We start from the raw sequence: 21,680 nt of genomic DNA, 5'->3' as shown, positions 1-21,680 counted from the left end.
ATTGGCTCAACCATTTTATGCCCACAGTTCATGTCTTCATCTTGTCACACACAAACTTTCCTGTTTGCCTGCGCATAACACAGTGAGGCAGAGTGCTGAGCTGAGACCTAACACCCACAGGAGATGCTTTTACAGGCTGCAACGTTGAAGGGGGAAAGCACATTGAATCACCCTTGTCTGAAGAACCTTGTGGAACCAACGAATAACTTAGGGGCCGAAAGTCTCCACTCCAGTGTGCTTGGGGCTGGCTGCGCAGCACCGTTAGGAAGCTTCCTCCATGTCCACATCCTCCTCTAACTGCTGGATCATTTTTTCCTCCAGCTGCTTTCCTTTGCCGGCGAGAGGAGCCCGGATAAGATGGATGTTCTGCTTGACCTCCTTGATGTCCTGCACCTTCTGGAGCTCTTTGTTCTTCAACCTGTTCATTTTAAATTTGGCCTGGCGCTTCTGTTTGATCTCTTCAACTCTCTTCATGGCATCAATAGTTTTATTCCACAGCTTACGATAGTATTTCACAGGTTCATTTCTACGTTTTTCAAATTCAAATGAGTTGTCCACTGTGAGCTCCTTGCCGGCTGCTTTCCGGAAGGCTTTAGTCCACCTGACCTTGCGTGGGTTCCTCTTCTTCTTAAAGTTTTTATGACACTTGGATTTGCAGAATCAGAACACTTTGCAGTCGTTGCGGACGAACATCATGCCGTGGCCGGGGTAGATCGGCCCGGAGCAGAAATAACACTTTTCGATCCTCATGGGATCCCCGCGTGGGATCCACCTTCGGGACGCGGAGCTGGAGAGGAAGTGGGCCCTATTCTTCTATATACATTGAATTTATACTCTCTCACTGTGGTGGTTTGGATATGCTTGGCTGATGGGAAGTGGCACTATTAGGAGGTGTGCCCTTATTAGAGGAGGTGTGGCTTTGTTAGAGGGACTGTGTCTTTAGAGGGGTAGGGCTTTGAGTTAATATATTTGCTCAAGCTTTGTCTAGTGTGACATAGACAGTCTCTCCTGGTTGCAGTCACATCAAGATGTAGAACACTTAGCTCCTTCTCCAGGGCCATGTCTGTCTGGATGCTGCCATGCTCCCACCTTGATGATAATGGACTGAACCTCTGAACTCTAAGCCAGCCCCAATTAAATGTTGTCCCTTGTAAGAGTTGCCTTGGTCACGGTGTTTCTTTTTCTTTTTTCTTTTTTTTCCTTTTTTTTTTTTTTTCTGGGATTTTCGAGACAGGGTTTCTCTGTGTAGCCCTGGCTGTCCTGGAACTCACTTTGCAGACCAGGCTGGCCTTGAACTCAGAAATCCACCTGCCTCTGCCTCCTGAGTGCTGGGATTAAAGGCGTGTGCCACCACACCGGGCTGGGTCATGGTGTTTCTTTACAGCAATGGAAACCCTAACTAGGACACTCACTCAATAGGTTCCCATCAACTAACAGCACCAAAATAGTTAACCACAAAGAAAATGTAAAGAAGAACTGATCACTCACTCTATAATTACCACCTTAACCCTTGCACTATGATCTATAATTAGTCCCCTTAACCAGAAGTTTAAGATATAATTCATCCCAGAGCCTTTAAAGCCTAAGCAAACTTTTTTTTGTTGTTGTTGTTAAAGATTTATTTATTTGTTTTATGTATGTGAGTACTCTGTTGCTGTCTTCAGACACACCGGAAGAGGGCATCAGATCCCATTACAGATGGTTGTGAGCCACCATGTGGCTGCTGGGAATTGAACTAAGAACCTTTGGAAGATCAGTCAGTGCTCTTAACCGCTGAGCCATTTCTCCAGTCTCCTAAAGCAAACTTCTAAGTTTAACTTCTGCTATCCAGGGATTGCAAGATTTTATCTTACATCCATTGAATGCAAATCAAGTGCTTGTATTAAGCCAAATCTCCCTCCTATACTGATGGGATCTGACCCTATGAGACTTTGGTTAACAAATATCCCAAATTCACTACCATTGCCTCTAATCTACTTCTCCTCTAGAAACAAGGGGGATAGGAGAAGCCTTGGTAAAGTTTTTTTCTTTTTCCCCTACTCTTTTGAATTCAAAGTTCTCTATGGTTTTCATCCCAACTCTTGGTAAGAAGAGGACTTAAATCTTTGTATTTAGATGCCCAGTCTGATGCTTACTCGGACATTTTACCTATGTTCATGAACCAACAAGCTGCCTAGATGATGGGATGCTAAACTTCCTGTTCCCTTCCTGAGCTAGAGTGGCAGAAACTGCATCACACCTTTTAAAAACTAATTAATTAATTAATGAATTCATGTTACATCCCGATCATAGATCCCTCATCCTTTCCTCCCAGTCCTACCTTCACATGCTCCCTCCAATACCCCTTCCCCTTCTTCCCCCATGGGTACCAACCTGCCTTGGTACATCAAGTCGAAGCAGGACTAAGCACATCCTCTTCCACTGAAGCCAGATAAGGCAGTCCAGGCAGAAGAAGGGGATCCAGAGGCAGACATCAGAGTCAGAGACGACAACCCTTTCTACAATTGTTAGGGGACCCACATGAAGATCAAACTGCACACCTGCTACATATATGTAGGGGCCTAGGTTCAGCCCATGTGTATTCTTTAGTTGGTCGTTTAGTCTCTGTGAGCTCCCATAGGTCCGGGTTAGTTTACTCTGTAGATCTTCTTGTGGTGTCCTTGACTTCTCTGGCTCCCTCAATCCTTCCCTCACCCCTTACTCTTCCACACGACTCCCCGAGCTCCACCTATTGTTTGGTTGTGGCTCTCTGCTTCTGTTTCCATCAGCTGCTGGATGAAGCCTCTCAGAAGACAGTTATGTTAGGTTACCACTGTCTGCAAGCATGGCAGAATATCACTGTCAGGAGTTGGCTCTCTTCCATGGGGTAGTCTCATGTTGGCCTGGTTATTGGTTCACCATTCCCTCATTCTCTACTCCATCTTTATTCCAGTGTTTCTTGTAGGCAGGACATATTTTGGGTCAAAGGTTTTTGTGGGTGGGTTGGTGTTCCCCTTGCTCCACTGGAAATCCTGCCTGAAGGTAGCTACTTCAGTCTCCATATCACCAGCGGCTAGGTGTCTCAGCTAGGGTCTTCCCCATAGATTTCTGGGAGCCTCCCCAGTCCCAGATCTCTGGCTCATCCCAGATATGCCCTGCACGTTTTTTTTTGATATATTCTTGGATTCAGTTTGCAAGTATTTTATTGAGTATTTTTGCATCGATGTCCATAAGAAAAGTTGGCCTGAAATTCTTTCTTTGTTGTGTCATTGTGTGACATGGTGTCTTCTAATGCAAGCAGAACAAGGGTCAACCAGGAGTCTTACTTGGCAATGAAGAAATGTATAATGTTATTGGGCATGTTTTTGTAATAATTTTCCTTATAGTCATGCTGTTGCGTTACTATTGCTGTGAGGAAAGATGATGCCTTAACCAATTTAGGGAGGAAATGGTTTATTTAGTTTATGCTACCACATTGCTGTTCATCACAGAAGGAAGTCAGGACAGGAACTAAAACAGAACAGGATCCTACATGGCTTACTGGCTTGCTCCTCATGGCTTGTGTACTCAGCCTGCTTTCTTGTAGAACTTGGGACCACTTGACAGAGATGGTTTTACTCACAACAGGCTTGGCCCACCCACATTATTTACTAATTAAGAAAATGTCTCTTAAAGCCGGGCGTGGTGGCACACGCCTTTAATCCCAGCACTTGGGAGGCAGAGGCAGGCAGATTTCTGAGTTCGAGGCCAGCCTGGTCTACAAAGTGAGTTCCAGGACAGCCAGGGCCATACAGAGAAACCCTGTCTCGAAAACAAACAAACAAACAAACAAACAAACAAACAAACAGGAAAATGTCCCACAGATTTACAACCTGATCTTATGGAGGCATTTTCTTAATTAAGGCCTGTGGAATTCATGATTTCATTTGTAAAAAGCAAAAGCAAAACAAAACAAAACAAAACACCAGCTGACTAGTATTCCATTGTGTGTAAATGTCCCATATTTTCTTTCTTCATTCCTCTGTCGAGGGACATCTAGGTGGTTTTCAGTTTCTAGCTATTACAAATAGAGCAGCAATGAGCATGGTTGAGCATGTGTCCCTGTGGTAGGATGAAGCATCCTTTGGCCAAGAGTGATATAGCTGGATCTTGAGGTAGATCAATTTCCTTCACAAATGTGCAGTTTTTGAGCCAACAAATCCTTTCCTGTACCACAAGGCTGATAATGGTTTGCTGTTTGTTCTTTACCAACCTAGTTACATCCCCAGTCCCTCATTTTGGAAATATTTCTAATTTTTATGATATTCGGGGATGGCAGGAGTCCCAAGGCTGCTTTTGTGAGAGTGAGCAATGGTTGTCCCTCTGTGTGAGGGAGCTTAGGCCTAATTCACCTTTCCTGTGGATGCCGTGAGGAGGGTGCATCTGGACCACACTGTGAAGTGGAGCAGGGAGCCTTGTGGGGGGCAGGTATGGATTCTCGTTTGCTGTCAAGGATACTGACAATCCCAGGGAAGGAATGAGACAGGACTTGTCCAGTGCCAGACTATCTGGCTTCAGGCAGAGTTGAGAATCAAATCTATATCTTTTAAAGTAAGGCTGGCTTTTAGAATAATGTATTATTTTAATTATTCATGAAAGGTCTTTAGTTAGAACAGAATAAAAACTTAAAAACATTGAATGTAGAGCTACGATGGTGAAGTTTTTCTTCAGAAAAATCTTATCAAATAATTTCAGGATGGCTTAAAACAAACCAACAGGATTATTGAGATGGAATTTACAGACCATACAAATCACACATTTTAACTGCTCATTTCGAGTCCTGTGGGATGGATTAGCAGGTAGATGTGCAGGCCTGACTGCCTGAGTTCGATCTCTGTATACTACAAGGAGGAGAGAGCTGAATCCTGAGAATTCCCCTGCTGTTTTCTGACCTCCATACTTGCCTGTGGTGTAAGTGCACCTGATATCTCCCTCCACCCACCCCAATAAAATAATCAAATATACATTCAGATAAAGTGCTCATCCCATCGGCTTCTACTCTATAGATTTGTACCACTGCCATCTCAGCCAGCATAAAACAATTTCTATCATCTCCGAGAAGCTCTGTACATCAGCTTCAAATTCTCCTCTTTTCCTTATTTTATGCTCCCAACCTGGTGACCAGCATCTTCCCCCTATCTGCTGCTTATAGATTTGCCTGTTCTTATCATTTCTTCCAAGTGTGACTGTGGTTCTCAGCCACTGGCTTCCACTTCTACACTACAGGGTTCATGCAAGGTGTGGTGTGACTGTACATTGTTCCTTGACATTGCTGGCTAATGTTACATTGCATAGACATGACCCACTGTGTACTGTCATTCACTGATGGATGAGAAACTAAATACCAAGGGGGTGGTCATTGCCTCCCCATATTGATGCTGTGTTGCCGAGGAAGATGCATGTGTGAAGTTTTGCGTGGATGTCTGTTTTCACTTCCTCGGGCACATACTTAGGCACAGAAGTAATGACTCACTGACTCATTATTTTAGCTTTTAAATGTTTCCTAGAACAGCGGTTCCATTGTGATCTCCCACCAGGGTATAGGGCTTGCTACATCTTTACCAAGACTCACTCTTAGCCGATTTAAGAGATATTATTACATGTTTTTGTTAGTTTGTTTTGAGACAGGATTTCTCTATGTAGCCTTGCTTGTCCTGGAACTCACTATGGAGACCAGGCTGACTTAAACACATAGAGATCTGCCTGTCCCTGTCTCTTGAATTCTGGGATTATAGGTGTTCACCATCACACTCAGCCTGACTATTACTTTTGAGACAAGATCTTACCACGTAGGCTTGAATGGCCTGGACCTCACTATGTAGACAAGGCTTATGATGATGGTGATGGACTTGTGATAACCCCCCTGTCCCAGCTTCCTGAATGTTAGAGTTACAGGCTGCAAACAGTCTGAATGTGTTTGTGGCTGAGCGGATAGGAAGTCACACCTCCTTATGGTTTTGCCTCAGGTAGTAACAACACTGATCAGTTTAACACTTAGCACCAGTGTCGACAGCACTGTTGATGTGCCTACTGGCCATTTGTACATCATTTTTTGAAAATATTTCTGCTTCTAGGTTTTTGTCCATTAAAATTAGGCTATTTGCCTTTTTTTTTTAAAATTACTTTATTGTGGGTTTTTGTTTGTCTGTTTGTTTCCAAGAAAAGATCTCTCTATGTAGCTCTGGCTGTACTAGAACTTGCTCTATAGCCTAGGCTGCCCTTGAACCCACAGAGACCCATTTGCCTCTGCCTCCTAAATGCTAGATTTAAAAGCATGTGCCACTTCTGCTTGGCTTTTAAAGACTCATGTTACTATTTTCATGTACATTTTTAGTTATTTTAAACTTTGATTGTGTGTGTAGTTATGTGCTGGTGAATTCAGGTACCCTCAGATGTCAGAGGTGTCAGGAACCTTGAGTTCCAGGAGATCAGGAGTTGTCTCATGTGAGTGCTGGGAGCCAACTTTTGGTCCTCTGGAGGAACAGTGCATGTTCTTAAAGCCAAGCCATTGCTCCAGTGCTCTTGTGGGTTTTAATAAAGGGAAGTGTCCTGGCTGGTTAATTCAGTGACAGTCTGAAGATGGTTAGATTGTTTTTTTTTTTTTTTTAAATTTTTAATATTTTTATTACATATTTTCCTCAATTATATTTCCAATGCTATCCCAAAAGTCCCCCATAGCGCCCCCCACTTCCCTACCCACCCATTCCCATTCTTTTGGCCCTGGCATTCCCCTATATTGGGGCATATAAAGTTTGCAAGTCCAATGGGCCTCTCTTTCCAGTGATGGCCGACTAGGCCATCTTTCGATACATATGAAGCTAGAGACAAGAGCTCCGGGGTTCTGGTTAGTACATCATGTTGTTCCAACAATAGGGTTGCAGATCCCTTTAGCTCCTCGGGTACTTTCTCTAGCTTGTCCATTGGGAGCCCTGTGATACATCCAATAGCTGACTGTGAGCATCCACTTCTGTGTTTGCTAGGCCCCGGCATTGTCTCACAAGAGACAGCTATATTTGGGTCCTTTCAGCAAAATCTTGCTAGTGTATGCAATGGTGTCAAGGTTTAGAAACTGATCATGGGATGGATCCCTGAATACGGCAGTCTCTAAATGGTCCATCCTTTCATCACAGCTACGAACTTTGTCTCTGTAACTCCTTCCCTGGGTGTTTTGTCCCCAATTCTAAGAAGGGGCACAGTGTCCACACTTTGGTCTTCATTCTTCTTGAGTTTCATGCGTTTAGCAAATTGTATCTTATATCTTGGGTATCCTAAGTTTTGGGCTAATATCCACTTATCAATGAATACATATTGTGTGAGTTCTTTTGTGATTGTGTTACCTCACTCAAGATGATGCCCTCCAGGTCCATCCATTTGGCTAGGAATTTCATAAATTCATTCTTTTTAATAGCTGAGTAGTATTCCATTGTGTAAATGTACCATAATTTCTGTATCCATTCCTCTGTTGAGGGACATCTGGGTTCTTTCCAGCTTCTGGCTATTATAAATAGGGCTGCTATGAACATAGTGGAGCATGTGTCCTTTTTACCGGTTGGGACGTCTTCTGCATATATGCCCAGGAGAGGTATTGCTGGATCCTCCGGTAGTACTATGTCCAATTTTCTGAGGAACTGCCAGACTGATTTCCAGAGTGGTTGTACAAGCTTGCAATCCCACCAACAATGGAGGAGTGTTCCTCTTTCTCCACATCCTCGCCAGCATCTGCTGTCACCTGAATTTTTATCTTAGCCATTCTGACTGGTGTGAGGTGGAATCTCAGGGTTGTTTTGATTTGCATTTCCCTGATGATTAAGGATGTTGAACATTTTTTCAGGTGCTTCTCTGCCGTTCGGTATTCCTCAGGTGAGAATTCTTTGTTCAGTTCTGAGCCCCATTTTTTAATGGGGTTATTTGACTTTCTGGAGTCCACCTTCTTGAGTTCTTTATATATATTGGATATTAGTCCCTTATCTGATTTAGGATAGGTGAAGATCCTTTCCCAATCTGTTGGTGGTTTTTTTGTCTTATTGATGGTGTCTTTTGCCTTGCAGAAGCTTTGCAGTTTCATGAGGTCCCACTTGTCAATTCTCGATCTTACAGCACAAGCCATTGCTGTTCTATTCAAGAATTTTTCCCCTGTGCCCATATCTTCAAGGCTTTTCCCCACTTTCTCCTCTATAAGTTTCAGTGTCTCTGGTTTTATGTGAAGTTCCTTGATCCACTTAGACTTGACCTTAGTACAAGGAGATAGGAATGGATCGATTCGCATTCTTCTACATGTTAACAACCAGTTGTGCCAGCACCATTTGTTGAAAATGCTGTCTTTCTTCCACTGGATGTTTTTAGCTCCCTTGTCGAAGATCAAGTGACCGTAGGTGTGTGGGTTCATTTCTGGGTCTTCAATTCTATTCCATTGGTCTATTTGTCTGTCACTATACCAGTACAACGCAGTTTTTATCACAATTGCTCTGTAGTAAAGCTTTAGGTCCGGCATGGTGATTCCACCAGAGGTTCTTTTATCCTTGAGAAGAGTTTTTGCTATCCTAGGTTTTTTGTTATTCCAGATGAATTTGCAGATTGCACTTTCTAATTCGTTGAAGAATTGAGTTGGAATTTTGATGGGGATTGCATTGAATCTGTAGATTGCTTTTGGCAAGATAGCCATTTTTACAATGTTGATCCTGCCAATCCATGAGCATGGGAGATCTTTCCATCTTCTGAGATCTTCTATAATTTCTTTCTTCAGAGACTTGAAGTTTTTATTATACAGATCTTTCACTTCCTTAGTTAGAGTCATGCCAAGATATTTTATATTATTTGTGACTATTGAGAAGGGTGTTGTTTCCCTAATTTCTTTCTCAGCCTGTTTATTCTTTGTGTAGAGAAAGGCCATTGATTTGTTTGAGTTAATTTTATATCCAGCTACTTCACCGAAGCTGTTTATCAGGCTTAGGACTTCTCTGGTGGAATTTTTAGGGTCACTTATATATACTATCATATCATCTGCAAAAAGTGATATTTTGACTTCATCTTTTCCAATTTGTATCCCTTTGATCTCCTTTTGTTGTCGAATTGCTCTGGCTAGGACTTCAAGTACAATGTTGAATAGGTATGGAGAAAGTGGACAGCCTTGTGTAGTCCCTGATTTTAGAGGGATTGCTTCAAGCTTCTGACCATTTACTTTGATGTTGGCTACTGGTTTGCTGTAGATTGCTTTTATCATGTTTAGGTATGGGCCTTGAATTCCTGATCTTTCCAAGACTTTTATCATGAATGGGTGTTGGATCTTGTCAAATGCTTTTTCCGCATCTAACGAGATGACCATGTGGTTTTTGTCTTTGAGTTTGTTTATATACTGGATTACGTTGATGGATTTCCGTATATTGAACCATCCCTGCATCCCTGGGATGAAACCTACTTGGTCAGGGTGGATGATTGTTTTGATGTGTTCTTGGATTCGGTTAGCAAGAACTTTATTGAGGATTTTTGCATCAATATTCATAAGGGATATTGGTCTGAAGTTTTCTATCTTTGTTGGGTCTTTTTGTGGTTTAGGTATCAGAGTAATTGTGGCTTCATAGAATGAGTTGGGTAGAGTACCTTCTGTTTCTATTTTGTGGAATAGTTTGTGAAGAACTGGGATTAGATCTTCTTTGAAGGTCTGATAGAACTCTGCACTAAACCTATCTGGTCCTGGGCTTTTTTTAGTTGGGAGACTATTAATGACTGCTTCTATTTCTTTGGGGGATATAGGGCTGTTTAGATCATTAACCTGATCTTGATTCAACTTTGGTACCTGGTATCTGTCTAGGAACTTCTCCATTTCATCCAGGTTCTCCAGTTTTGTTGAGTATAGCCTTTGGTAGAAGGATCTGATGGTGTTTTGGATGTCTTCAGGATCTGTTGTTATGTCTCCTTTTTCATTTCTGATTTTGTTAATTAGGATGCTTTCCTTGTGCCCTCTAGTGAGTCTGGCTAAGGGTTTATCTATCTTGTTGATTTTCTCAAAGAACCAGCTCCTTGATTGGTTGATTCTTTGAATAGTTCTTCTTGTTTCTACTTGGTTGATTTCGCCCTTGAGTTTGATTATTTCCTGCAGTCTACTCCTCTTGGGTGAATTTGCTTCCTTTTGTTCTTGTGCTTTTAGGTATGTTGTCAAGCTGCTAATGTGTGCTCTCTCTAGTTTCCTTTTGGAGGCACTCAGAGCTATGAGTTTTCCTCTTAGAAATGCTTTCATTGCATCCCATAAGTTTGGGTATGTTGTGGCTTCATTTTCCTTGAACTCTAAAAAGTCCTTAAGTTCTTTCTTTATTCCTTCCTTGACCAAGGTATCATTGAGAAGAGTGTTGTTCAGTTTCCACGTGAAGGTTGGCTTTCTATTATTTATTTTGTTATTGAAGATCAGCCTTAGTCCATGGTGATCTGATAGGATGCATGGGACAATTTCAATATTTTTGTATCTGTTGAGGCCTGTTTTGTGACCAATTATGTGGTCAATTTTGGAGAAGGTACCATGAGGTGCTGAGAAGAAGGTATATCCTTTTGTTTTAGGATAGAATGTTCTGTGGATATCTGCCAGATCCATTTGATTCATAATTTCTGTTAGTTTCACTGTGTCCCTGTTTAGTTTCTGTTTCCATGATCTGTCCATTGGTGAAAGTGGTGTGTTGAAGTCTCCCACTATTATTGTATGAGGTGCAATGTGTGCTTTGAGATTTACTGAAGTTTCTTTAATGAATGTGGCTGCCTTTGTATTTGGAGCATAGATATTCAGGATTGATAGTTCCTCTTGGAGGATTTTACCTTTGATGTGTATGAAGTGCCCCTCCCTGTCTTTTTTGATGACTTTGGGTTGGAAGTCAATCTTATCAGATATTAGAATGGCTACTCCAGCTTGTTTCTTCATACCATTTGCTTGGAAAATTGTTTTCCAGCCTTTCATTCTGAGGTAGTGTCTATCTTTTTCTCTGAGATGAGTTTCCTGTAAGCAGCAAAATGTTGGGTCTTGTTTGTGTAGCCAGTTTGTTAGTCTATGTCTTTTTATCGGGGAGTTGAGTCCATTGATATTAAGAGATATTAAGGAAAAGTAATTGTTGTTTCCTGTTATTTTTGTTGTTAAAGTTGGCATTCTGTTCTTGTGGCTGTCTTCTTTTAGGTTTGTTGAGGGATTACCTTCTTGTTGTTTCTAGGGCATGGTTCCCGTCCTTGTATTGGTTTTTTTCTGTTATGATCCTTTGAAGGGCTGGATTCGTGGAGAGATAATGTGTGAATTTGGTTTTGTCGTGGAATACTTTGGTTTCTCCATCTATGTTAATTGAGAGTTTGGCTGGGTATAGTAGCCTGGGCTGGAATTTGTGTTCTTTTAGTGTCTGTATAACATCCGTCCAGGATCTTCTGGCTTTCATAGTCTCTGGTGAAAAATCTGGTGTAATTCTGATAGGCTTGCCTTTATATGTTACTTGGCCTTTTTCTCTTACTGCTTTTAGTATTCTATCTTTATTTAGAGCATTTGTTGTTCTGATTATTATGTGTCGGGAGGTATTTCTTTTCTGGTCCAGTCTATTTGGAGTTCTGTAGGCTTCTTGTATGTTCATGGGCATCTCTTTCTTTATATTTGGGAAGTTTTCTTCTATAATTTTGTTGAAGATGTTTGCTGGTCCTTTGAGTTGAAAATCTTCATTCTCATCCACTCCTATTATCCGTAGGTTTGGTCTTCTCATTGTGTCCTGTATTTCTTGGATGTTTTGAGTTAGGATCTTTTTGCGTTTTACATTTTCCTTGATTGTTGTGCCGATGTTCTCTATGGAATCTTCTGCACCTGAGATTCTCTCTTCCATCTCTTGTATTCTGTTGCTGATGCTGGTATCTATGGTTCCAGATTTCTTTCCTAGGGTTTCTATCTCCAGTGTTGCCTCATTTTGGGTTTTCTTTATTGTGTCTACTTCCCTTTTTAGGTCTAGTATGGTTTTGTTCATTTCCATCATCTTTTTGGATGTGTTTTCCTGTTTTTCTTTAAGGACTTCTACCTGTTTGATTTTGTTATCCTGTTTTTCTTTAACGATTTGTAACTCTTTAGCAGTGTTCTCCTGCAATTCTTTAAGGGATTTTTGTGCTTCCTCTTTAATGTCTTCTACCTGTTTACCAGTGTTCCTTTGTATTTCTTTAAGTGTGTTATTAAAGTCCTTCTTGAAGTCCTCTACCATCATCATGAGATATGCTTTTAGCTCCGTGTCTAGCTTTTCCGGTGTGTTGGGGTGCCCTGGACTGGGCGAAGTGGGAGTGCTGGGTTCTGATGATGGTGAGTGGTCTTGGTTTCTGTTAGTAAGATTATTACGTTTACCTTTCGCCATCTGGTAATCTCTGGGGTTAGTTGTTGTCGTTGTCAGTGTTTAAAGATTGGAGGAGAAGCTGTGTTCCACTCACCAGAAGTCTCAAAATCCTGTGGCGGTGGTCGTGGGTAGCTGGCCGGTGTCAGCTGACCCTGCGCTCTAGCTACCCCGGTGCTGTTCAGGCTGGAAGACGCCTGTGGCCCTACTCAGGCTGGTTTTCTGTTTCCCTAATTAATTCAGTCTCAGGTCCCGCGCGCAATTGGATTGGAGCAGAAGCTGTGTTCCACTCACCAGAAGTCTTATGATCCTGTGGCGGGTGTTGTGGGTAGCTGGCGAGTGTCAGCCGACCCTGCGCCCTAGCTACCCCGGTGCTTTTCTGACCGGAAGAGGCTTGTGTCCCTACTCAGGCCGGATTTCTGCCTCCCCAACCAAAGCAGTCTCAGGTCCCCCGTGATTGGACTGGAGCAGAAGTTGTGTTCCACTCACCAGCAGTCTCAAAATCCTGTGGCGGGGGTCGTGGGCAGCTGGCGGGTGTCAGCCGACCCTGCGCTCTAGCTACCCTGGTGCTGGTCCGGCCGGAAGAGGATGGTTAGATTGTTAACACAGTTTTTCACATACAATCTCAAGGGGTTTATAACTTAAATAATCCAGATAAATTTGAATGGGATAGTCTAAGCCTTACTAGGCTTTTTGATGGATCCTCTTTGGCAGTGTGACCTTGAATAAATTGCTCAACTTTTCTGAGCCCCAGATTTGGGTCAGTTTTATAGATGAATGCTTCTCTTCCTTATCTCTATTCAACTGTGGTGGCTGCAGCCAGCGCTCGCTGTGTCATCAAGGTCAACAGGTGTCAACAGCCCTTCTTATTCCACATCTAGAAACTCAGCTTCTGATCCTAGGAATCATGGGTTCAGGTATCATGAAGCAAGCTCACCAAAATGGCCTCAGACTCTTGACCCTGCTCTGATTTGGCCCCTGGGTGCACTGCAGGTTCTGGGACACTCAGAAGAACCCTCTGAGGGTAAAACCTTTGGGAGGCAGAGTTTCCCACATCAGGGTTTTTTTTTTTTTTTTTTTTTTTTTTTGTCTCCCCTGATGAGACGGTGTGGATACAGTGATAAGCCCTGGGTATATTGCTTTTCTTCTGCATTTGGCCTCCTGAGGAGGGAGCAGCAGAGGAAGCCACATAGATGTGGGCAGTGTGTGACCTCAGAGGGAAGGTTTTGATGGTTTTAGCACAGACAACTTCCTGTGTGCTGTTAACTTCCTTGTGACAGATGGGACCAACTGACTCACACTTCTGTGGTCCTACCTTCCCTGCCACAATGGACAGCGTCTTTCAGAACTGTGAACCCAGATGAAATGTTCCTCCTTGAAGTTGCTTTCGTCTGATATTTTTGTCACACCATCTGCAGAGGGTGGGGAAGGGAAGCCGTACTACTTAGCCTGAGCTAGTCATTGCTAGCAACCCAAGTGTGCCCACGGGACAGCATTCCTGTCTTTCTGGGTGAACTGTGAGGCTGAGTAGGTGTCTCCTCTGCACTCTTTAGGGAAACTCAGCTAGAACTCAATGGGTGGCTCATTTCTTCCTTCCTTTTATCTTTTGTGCATTAGCATAAGTGGTGCGCTCCCTCCATGTCAGATATTATTCACATGGAGTCAAACTCCATCCCAGCCCCACTGTGCTCATTGCCAAAGAAGGGAGGTGATATTGTCAGGGCGAAAAACTGTAACTCCACCTTCTTAGGTAACTTAAGTCAATAAGGAATTAAATCACAATAAGACAGATTGAGTGAGGAAAGCATCCATACACATACATTTGATGTAACACAGGAGCCCTCACAGGGAAACAAAGACACCCCCACAAAGTAGCAAAGCATAAATTCTTTTCTCTTGGCTGAACAGTGAGAGGAATTATGAGAATGTAAATGGACCGTGGACTGTATGAAGAGGCTAAAGGAAGATGGGGATTGCCTCAGCAAGGTCAGTCAGCTTGTACAGAACCCATTCAGCCTCAGCTTCCTGTCCTGTGCTTCTGGTAACAGGAGGGAGGTGGGTATGTGCACCTCCCTATGAGCAGGTTTTAAAAAGAAGGGGAGGTCAGAGCACCCTTGTTGCATTGCACACCCAGTCTAGGGAAGACTGCGTGGCAGGCCCAAAAGCTTGGACGCAGTCCTGAGGCAAAAAGTTTCACAGATGCTTAGTCTCCTGGAACCGACCCTGGGCTTGGAATTTCATAAGAATGTTACTCATTCAGACGAAATTCCCCAGTGTTGACAGTTAATAATCAGGCGCCTCACAGTTTGCTGGATAGGAGCTAGCAATCTGAGGGCAAATTCAAAATAGTAAACTTAGAATCCTCATTACAGTCAGGTATGGCAGACTACATTACATGTTAGAAGAAAGTTGGTGAGTTCTTCTGACAAATGGAGATTCCCTACAGACACTTAAAAGAGCAGCCAAGTTACTCCCATATGCAAGAATTTACAATGGCCCAGGAAGAAGGAAGGTTGTGGTTTAAGGAGGAACTACAGTATTGCATTATTCATGAAAAGGTTAGCAAGAACAGAACCCCCTGGTGCAAGCTTTCACAAGGCTCAGAGGAACAGCATAAATCGTAACTAGGGTGTGAAATCCTCACCTGGCTCTTGTCAATAGCTGACTTTAGATAGGGCTGATCTTATCTCAATTGTAAACATTGCCTGGTTCCTGCTAGTTTTTTTGTATGCATTTTTTTGTTTTGTGTCAGATAACTTCAATGTGTCAACTAACTTTGTTTTTCTCCTGTAATATATAAGTCTGATGCTTGCCTTGAGAAATTACAATCAGATACAGCACCCTCTCTGTGTCAGTGTCTGTTTGTCATCCTGCCAACTCCTTGCTCACCTGATTACCAAAATCCTGGTTCCCCATGGTTTGAAGGACCGACTGAGTCCAGTCCGTGGCATTGCATAAACTGTCATTTAAAATTTTTTTCTCTCCAAATTTTATTAAGTATCATTGTTTAAGATATAATTAGATGATTTATGTTAAATCAAGTATTTGCACTTGATTGTATTAGGGAAGAAACATATTTGGTAGAATTTCGAGGCGAGATTCATAAATATTTGAAGTTAGAAAATCACAGCATCCTATGATGCTAAGAGAGTATTGTGCTCTGAAGTCTCTGGGATCTAGGTGTATATGCTCCAGCAGATGTTGCACTGCTATGATAACTCTGGAGGCCAGGCATCTCTTTACCCCAGCTTCAGTAACAGACATAGGGAAGAATGGGATGCTTCATTTACCTTCCTTGGCTATTGATCCCTCAGCCATCATATCAAATCCTTGGCCTTCATCCTGCCATTGGATTACCCCAGCATCCCTGCTCTCATCAGCTGCCTCTTCAGGGCCTCCTTAATTTCCTTGTTGTGCGAGCTATAAATGAAGGGGTTGAGGAAGCAGGTAATCACGGAGTAGACTACTGCCAAGGTTCTGTCACAGTCAAGGGAGTAATTCTTCAGCCTCACATACATGAAAAGGATGCTCCATAGAAGAAGAGAACCACAGTGAGATACGAGGCACATGTGGAAAAGGCCTTCTTGCCTGCAGCCAAAGGAATCCTGAGCACTGTGGGGATTATCTGTGGGTAGGAGCTGAGGATGGTTACCAGGATCCTGCCATATGCCATCACTGTCAGGAAGTAGCACTCAGTAGATCCAAGTGAGTGAAAGAAGTAGATCTTTTACCTTACAACTCTTCCTTTGCCCCTTCTCTACTCATCCACATTCTGTTCATGGGGTTCTTCAGCTGATAAACTGGCATCTTAAAGAAGCATTAGCTCAAACTAATCCTTATGCTCAAGTAGCATGTTCTGGGGCAGCACCCAGCACCCTTCACAGAAACAGACATTTGGTGTTGGCACACTAGGTAAAACTGCAATATGAAAGCTGAGACAACATTTTCAATGTCCAAGCAATAATGGAAATCTACCCGGAGGACTGGAGAGATGGTTCAGCTGTTAAGAGCATACATTGCTCTTGGAGGGGACCCAAGGTCAGTTCCCAGCATCCATAGTTGATGGCTTACAACTGCCTTTAACTCCAATTCCGGGGGAGGGGGCGGGGGGGGGTCTGATATCCTCTTCCGGTCTTTTTGGGCAGTTGCACTGACATGCACATACCTCCTCTCCCCCTCCCCTTCTCCCTCCTCCGCCCCTCCCTTTCCCCCTCCCCTTCCTTCTCCCTCTCCCCCTCTCCCTCTCTCTCTCACACACACAACTTGAGATGAATTCTTTTGCTCAGCAAAGGGCCACAGACACAATACCTATCAATATACAAGAAGAGAGACAGTAGATTCCTATGATGACAGTGAAAGGTTTTGTTTGACTCTTAAAGGCAGCTTCTCTCCACCAAGGGCAGAGCTGCTAGGGAATTGTAGTTGGGAGCAATTGGAGGAATTGAGAAATGTATCCATTTGCATCAGAAGCGCAGAGCCTTTTGAAAGGAAGAGGATAATATTCAGCCTCCCTAGGAAACTCAAAGAGTAGGAGAACTGCAGGAATAGATGATGGAGGTACCTGACCAGGGGAGGAAAGGACAGTGACACAGAGACTGGTTTCACCCAGAACCTTGGGGCTATGACTGTCGGGCTCAGGGCTGGCCCTGAATGTGGCATGTCCTAGTGCGACTGTGGGTTAGGAGGGCATGCACTGAAGTTCAAGTGTAGAGCATCATGTTTTCGTGAATAGATCTGAGCCAGGGGTCATCTCAGCTGGATTAAGACAAATGAGAATTGGCTACACAGGCAGAGTGTTCAACAGGGGCACCAATGTGGCACAGAGTCACTATGCCAGTGGCCATTTTGGACTCTCTAGATGCCTTCTTTGTCCTTCCTCTCTGCTTTTCTCATTGCTATGACAAAAATATCTGACAAAAGAAACTTAAGGAAGAAAGATTTTTCAAAAAATATTTTTGGATCTTTGAAAGTTCAAGAATCATCACGATTTTCATTTTTATTAATATTTGTTAATTAAAAAATAATGGGTTTACATGATATTTCTTACATGTATCGTAGTATATTTTGATCATGGAAATGTTTATTCAGGTTCACGGTTTGAGGTGATATCATGGCAGGAGTGTGAGGCAACTGGCCATAGTGTTTCAATCATCAGAGAATAGAGAAGGGCCAGGAACTGGGTCTGGGCTATACAACCCCCAGGCTTCAAGTGATCTACTTTCTCCAGCAAGGCTCAGCATCCTTTCCAAACTGCAGTACTGTTCTAACACACGAACCTCTGGGGCTATTTCACATCCAAACCACGGCACCTTCCCTTCCCCCCTTCTGATTTTCCTCCTTTCCATTTCCATCCTTACCCATTTCTTACTATCCCTCTCCTCCTCTTGTCTCTTTCCCTCTATCTTCTTTTCTAATGACACAGCTTCCAAATGCAGGAAGTAAACAAAATTAAAGAGAAAGATAGTTAAGCCCACACCTAGATTGGAGTTTTTTTTTTTCACCCCATTTTCTTTGTAATTGGTATATCAGCTAGCTGGGAATATCAAGAAGGCTAGAGAAATCATGAACACTATCAATTGCCTGTATTTCACAGAAATTTATAGGACATCGAATCCATACTCGAGTACATATCCTTTTCAAATGCACCTGGTGCTTTGCAAGCTGAATGTATGCAAGGTTTCAGTGCAAGCTGAGTGTAGTGGGTTTGAAATAAGTCATTCACGCTGTCCAGCCTGCCTGCCACAGCCCCAGAGAATATTTCTTATAATTTATTTATGTCTGACTTGGGAACAAAGGGTGGCAGGGATAGGGTGGGGGAGGGTAAATTAGTCTGATCCTTTAATTCCCCAGCTCAGACTTTTCTGGTCTCTCAGCACCTGACAAGACTGTTAACAATTCATAAAGGGCTCTATCACGTTGAGACTTAGTATTAGATGTTAGAATTTATGAAAGGAACACGCTGAATTAGCCAATGTCCAGCCGAACTGACGAACTGTAAGTGCAGCTAGGTAAAGCCTATGAAGGTTACAATTGATGACAAGGTCTATCTCACCTAGAGCTGTGCTTGTCTGCACCTTCTTATTTTTCTGTGCTTTAAGAATATTGCCATTATGTCAGATCTCCATCAGCTGACTGTGAGCAATGCCTTGGCTGTTTTAATAATGAAACTGGTCAACGTGATTGATGTCATGGAAGTGGATCAGTGAATCTACTGCAAATGAGCAGACTAGTTCCTTGCATCTGAACATCACAGTTGGCCTTATTTTTCCTCTAAATTTCTCTTTCTCCAGCTAATCTCCTATCACCCCGAGCAAATGCCGCAGTTACTGTGTGAAGGTGTTATCATTGAAGAGCACACGTAGAAAGATTATCTCCTGTCCAGTATTCATAGAGTTTAGAATGGTGGGACGCTTGGTAGGGACCACAGGGCGGGTCCTAATTTCCCAAGTAGTTGGCCAACACAAACTAACTCCATGGGTTTAAAAGAAGAGAGAAGAAAGCTTGAAGTTAGGTGAGTGGAGAGTGAGAATGGAGAGGGAAGATCTGGGGGTGGTGGAGCAGAGACGGGGGATCTAGGAGGAGCTGAAGGTGGTGGAGATTATGATCGGAATATATCGTATAATATTCTGCTTTCCAGTTCCATCCATTTCCATGGAAATAACATAATTTTATTTTAGTTTTACACCTGAGAAAATTCTGTTGTGTATAAAAATACATGTATGAAACTTTCAAATCATTGATTAAAAGTGGTATTTAAAAAATAAAATGGTGGGAAAAAGAAAAAAGATATTGATGTGTTTATAAAGAGATAAAGAGGCATAAGAATATGTTCTATGGGGGTGTGGTGCAGTGTGGGGGAAGGAAGAGCCTCAGTGGGCCCATGCCGAGGCATCCCTTCCCCCTGAGGGACCAGCCACACGACAGTATAGTATAGAATAGTTTATTCAGGGCATGGGGAGTGGGAGTTAAGAGGGTAGTAGAGGCAGAGAAAGGCAGAGAGAGGGAGAGAGTATGGAAGTAGAGGCTGGCCATGACCACATGGAGAGAGGGGAGAAGGGAATGGGAAGAGAGAGGGATCAAGAGAGCAAGAGACAAGAGAGAGAGGAGGGGACAAGCAGCCCATTTTATAGTGGGTCAGACCTACCTGGCTATTGCCAGGTAACTGTGGGGTGCAGTTTAGACAGAATGCTAGCACATATATTTGAGATAGTCAGAAAGATGATTTATTATACACGAGTTACACTAGGCCACCTATGAGAGAACACAACTAGTCTGGAATGCTGCAGGTCCAGGGCAGAGGGCTAATGGGGACTGTTTGGGTTGTAAGGAAGTCAGACTCTCAGATGGTCTTGGTGAAGAGATGGTGAAGTCTCAGGTCCACTGAGACTTATTACCGACATCAGCATACTGTCCACCAACTTGGACCAGCACCCCGGCCTTCAGCATCCCTTACTGCTGCTCCTTTAGCCTTCTTGAGTATACAAGCTATTTTCCTTGCACTTCTGCCTCCTCTTTCTTCTCTTGCCTTTCATTCCCCACTTCACCCTCATGGAGCAGGGGTTTCAGGCCAAGAGCTATATAGATATAGTTTCTTTTGCAGAAAGCTTTGGAGTTTTCCCATGGTGGGTGCAAGGTGATCCCCGAGAGAATGAGCCCAGCTGTTCAGCTCTCAGAATCTTCTGTTACAGATGCATTATCTCCCATTTGCCTTGTCACTGCAGGGCATTAGTGTCTCAGCAGCACTTGTCTCCCCGTGCCCTTTAGAAGCTTCACTTGGAGTCATTTGCAATAGCTGTGACGTATGACCCCAGGTTCAGGGGATACTTAAACACACGCACACAATTGATATCACAGTGGCCAAAGTCCTGTAAGCAGTGTTTGCACTGCTTTTCCATCCAGACACTTTGGTACTGTACAGGCCCTTGAAGGTCATATCAAAACAAACCTTCAATAAAGCGGCCTTTATAGAGCTCCTTTCTGGAGCTCAGGGCCAAGCGCTTTGTTCAGATTGATAAGGTCGATTCTCCTCCTTTTGTTCAGGAGCAAACAAAGACCCAGTGAATGTCAACGATCATCCAAATGGAAAGTTGTGGGAGAACCTTTTGTACCACATTGCCACACTGTCTCAAGTGATCAAAAAAAAAAGGGGGGGGGGAGTTTACAGACCTGGGGATTACACACTCAGTTCCTTGACCTTTCATTAGTTATGAGTCGTCAGCTTCCCCCTGGCACTTCTCGATGGCACAGTGTTCCGAGGTGTGAGATAAGAATGTGAGGTCCCTTCACACGGCTTGTTCACGGTCAGTGGGAATGTGACCAGTTCCTTCAATCCCTCCCTTAGGGACACAGTGTGCCTTATTCAGCTCTTGAGCTCACAGTGCTTGAACAACCACCTTCTTTGTTCTTCTGTTTACTGGCTCCTAAGTGCACAGAGCAAAGGCCCTGAGGTGCAGAGGACCTGACTCAGTTGCTCAACATGGAGGAGGGGAATCAGGTGAAAGTTCAGAGTGGTGCCCTTCCATGACTTCAGCCTTTAATTTTTTTTTTTTACTTTATTTTTATTTTATCTTCAATTTAAAAAATGTACTGAGATGACTTTCATTCTTACTGGTGATTTCAAAATGTCACTGTCTATCTTCCACTTTAATCTCTAAATTTATCTTTCTTCCTAAAGAAAACACAAGCCAACAGAAGGAGCTCTTCTTCTTTCTTGCCTACTTCATCCTCCCTCAAATGTCACTGTTTTTCCACCCACTCTTACCCCATCTCTGTAGTCAAAGGGAAAGATGCTCCCATCCATCCCACATATATTAGGGTCTAGGCAGGAAACCGAGTTCATTTGGGAAATACAAGAATTCATTCAGAAGACCTGAAAGATTAAAAAACAATTTAAAATCGATTTTTTTAATATAATGTGTTCTGATTACAGTGACCACTCCCTCTTCTCCTTCCAGTCCCTCCTTACCTCCCTCCCTATCCATATCTACCCTCTTTCTGTCTTTCCATAGAAAACAAATAGACATCTAAGGAATAATAAAGCAGAATACAATAAAATAAATAACAGACAAACAAATTGGAATAACAAGACAACCAAACAAACACAAAAGAAGAAAGCAAAGAAAAAACTTCAGAAATGCCTAGACACAGAAACACACACGTCACACTAACAAGAATCCTATAAAAACTTCAACCAGAAGCCATAATATATACTAAAAGTACCTGTAAGATGGGGGTTGGGGGGAAGTCCTGACAACAAGATGAGATAAAGAACCTCCTAAAATGGCACTGAGTTTGTTTTGTGTCGGCCATCTACTGCTGGCCATGGGACCTGCCCTTAAG

General features: G+C 43.0%; 1 pseudogene; it reads right to left on the bottom strand.

The window, feature by feature from the left end:
- Positions 1–261: 261 nt before the first annotated feature.
- On the bottom strand, positions 262–750 carry LOC110299190 (putative ribosome biogenesis protein RLP24 pseudogene; annotated as a pseudogene).
- Between the last annotated feature and the right edge of the window lie 20,930 nt (positions 751–21,680).

The sequence above is a fragment of the Mus caroli genome, unplaced genomic scaffold (assembly GCF_978045245.1).
Source record: "Mus caroli unplaced genomic scaffold, Mus_caroli_1 scaffold_8, whole genome shotgun sequence".
NCBI lineage: Eukaryota > Metazoa > Chordata > Mammalia > Rodentia > Muridae > Mus > Mus caroli.
This window is presented reverse-complemented; position numbering and strand designations above follow the sequence as displayed.